This window comes from Mus pahari, chromosome 12 (genome assembly GCF_900095145.1).
Source record: "Mus pahari chromosome 12, PAHARI_EIJ_v1.1, whole genome shotgun sequence".
NCBI classification, from domain to species: domain Eukaryota; kingdom Metazoa; phylum Chordata; class Mammalia; order Rodentia; family Muridae; genus Mus; species Mus pahari.
In genome coordinates this window covers 11403163-11406227 of record NC_034601.1, presented here as the reverse complement: position 1 = coordinate 11406227, position 3065 = coordinate 11403163, and positions in this window count along the sequence as shown.

Here is a 3065-nt window from a genome sequence, read left to right as displayed (position 1 = left end):
TAGCCATATCATGGTAGCAAAATTGGGGGTTATTAAGCTAGGCATGGTAATGGCAGAGGCGGGAGATTACACGTTCCTGGCCAGCCTGGGCTAGTANATAAGATTGTATCTAAAACAAAATAAGAAATATTGTGAGAATATCAAAGATTTTCATTGTAATTCTATTTTATANACTTATGTTCGGAACTTACAGAGCATTTGTTTTGACGTCTTAACATGCTCAGTTTAATTTCTTTGCACAAAGAGGTATCTTAGTTACTACATTTCAAATTTTATTTCATCATAGGCAATATTCAAAAAGATCTTNGCATTTTTGCAGTTTTTATAGCTACAGACTGCAAATTATTCCGTACTCATTTATTTTTTTCTTGTGACATTTTTATTTTTCTGTAAAGCTTTTGGTTCATTACAACTGACTGAATTGAAGACATTTCTTCCCCTATCTTTAAATTTTTTTTTTTGTTATATTTTGTGTGGGTGTGTGGGGTGGGGTGGGGATGTGTGTGTGCGCATACGTGTGAACCTGTATGAAGGTCAGAGGTTATCTTTGGAGTTGGTTCTCGCNTTCACTTTCATGTNTGTTCCTGATGTCGAGCTCTGATCACCNTGTACCATGTGTGNCAACAAGTGCCTTCACTGCAGAGCCATCTCACTGGTCCCTCTTCTAAGACCAACGAAAGTTAATTCTATCATTCCACTCTATGTTTACTTTAACAAATATGTATCTGAAGTTGAAAGTTTATTTTTATTCTTTTATCAAATTGACAAAGTTTAATTGTCAAAGAAATTAGATGTTCAAACTTTGCCTATAAAGAAAGTAAAAGTAAAAGTATTACTAGTATACTGGATTATTTTTGGTTACTTTTACAGCAAGGACAGGTTTCTTGAAACATACTTGGTGTGTTTTGATTAAGCTGTTTAAAAGTTAATGTTTTTTTTAGTCATTAATTAAACTAGTTTGTCTAAACATTATCGTCACTGTTGTAGTTTGAAACAGGGTATCACTGTATAACCTATGATGGCTTCAAACGTGCACAATTACTTCTGTCTCGGCCTCCCAAGTACTAGTTCAGGTGTACACCATGTTCAGCATAAATGGACTCATTTTAAATGAGCTAGTCTAATTATCAACAAGCTTTCTTTATTCTTTGTGTGTGTGTGTGTGTGTGTGTGTGTGTGTGTATGTATGTGTGTTGTGTGTGTGTGTGTGTGTGTGTGTGTGTGTGTGTGTGTGTGTGTGTGTGTGTGTGTGTGTTGTGTGTGTGTGTGTGTGTGTGTGTGTTGTGTGTGTGTGTGTGTGTTGGGTTGGGTACATGCATGTGTTGGGTGCATGCAGAGGCCTTAGGTGGATTCTGGAATCTCCCTGAATTGCTCTTTCATTTTATAGTGTGAGACAGTGTTTTTAAATGAAACCCAGCTCACTGATGCGGCTAGACTTGCTAGTCAGCTTGTTACAGAAATAGATCCCCCTGCCTCTGCTTTCCAAGGCTGGAATTACATACAGCCTTACCTGTTATTTTATGTGGCTTCTGGGGATCGGATCTCCAGCAAGCATTTTCAACCATTGAGCTGTCTCAGCCCCTCAAAGATGTTCTAAATGTTTAAAAATCACAGAGAACATACACATATATTTTCCATGTGTAATGTATTAAAGTAGACTTAAATGAAATATATTTAATGGTTAGAGATTACATTCAGTTGCATTGACAGTATAGAGTCATTACCAGTTTGCTCTTTTCTGCCTTGAAAATGTGCCTGTGATACTTGGAACTAGTAAGTGTGGGATGCTTTTGACAGGCTTTGGTAGACTCTGGAATTGTGGTCTCTCTCGTGTTGTCTTTGTATATGCCACTGTGAAGGCCTCTCCCCCACCCCAGGCTGTTTGTCAGAGCCCAGCCTATTTAAAAACCCTTTCTTGTTTTAGGGATTGTGGATCCTAGCATAAATCTGTGAGTCAGTTAACAGATTTCCAAAGCAAAATCCATTTTGCATGTAACAGTTATATATGGTTATCTAAGACATATCAATTGATGAAATTTTAGAGTTAATAGAGCCTCTTAAATATAAGGCAGCAGTTTAAAAGCAAATTTTCCTTTGTAAAGTGACTAGGTTTGCAGGAATGTGGTATAAATAGACTAGAAAGTTTCCTTAGAAATTTGTTTCAGGAGATTTTTTTTAAGTATGGTCCTTGTTAATAAAAGTTAAAAAGTAAAATTCTTGTTCCAGTAGGTCCTTGTTATACTTTAATGGCTTTAATTACTTTGTTGCTTATTTTCAGGATTGGTAATTTATTATTATTTGTTAATTTAAAATAAAGTTATTGTACTTGTTTAGGGATCTGTATATAATTTTCTAGGATTTTTGTAACAAACATTGGGAACTGTCACAGGCACTTACTCTTTAGGTGTGAAAACAAAACCTGTAATTTTATATTGACCTTTATAAAAACTATTTTACTCAACATTTGAGTAGGTGAATAAGTAGGCAATTTAGTTTGATTTATCAGTACAAGCTACTTTACCAAGACTGATTTCAATTGAAGTGTTCTATATTTTGAATGTATGTGAAGTTAATATTTGAAAATTTAGAGTATTGTTGAAAACCACTCTTTTTTTTTTGGGGGGGGGTGTTTCAAGACAGGGTTTCTCTGTATAGCCCCGGCTATCCTGGAACTCACTTTGTAGACCAGGCTCCCTCGAACTCAGAAATCCGCCTGCCTCTGCCTCCTGAATGCTGGGATTAAAGGCGTGCACCACCACGCCTGGCGAAAACCACTCTTAATAAGCCTGGTGTTCATGGTTTTAGGGCATTCTCATAAGTTCAGTTAAAATCATATCAGCTTCCTAAATGAGTTTAAAACCATATATTCTTGCATGCTTACAAGGATTTCAGAAAGTATTTAAGGAATCTTACAGTTTTTTCCTTTATAAGAATAGTTTTTAGGTATTTATATACAGCGCTACAGTATTACTGATTATTGGGAAGGATAACAGACACAGATCTATCTTTTCTGATAAGTAACAATATACTTTCATTGCTTCAGTTTTTGTTTAGTTGTAATGCCT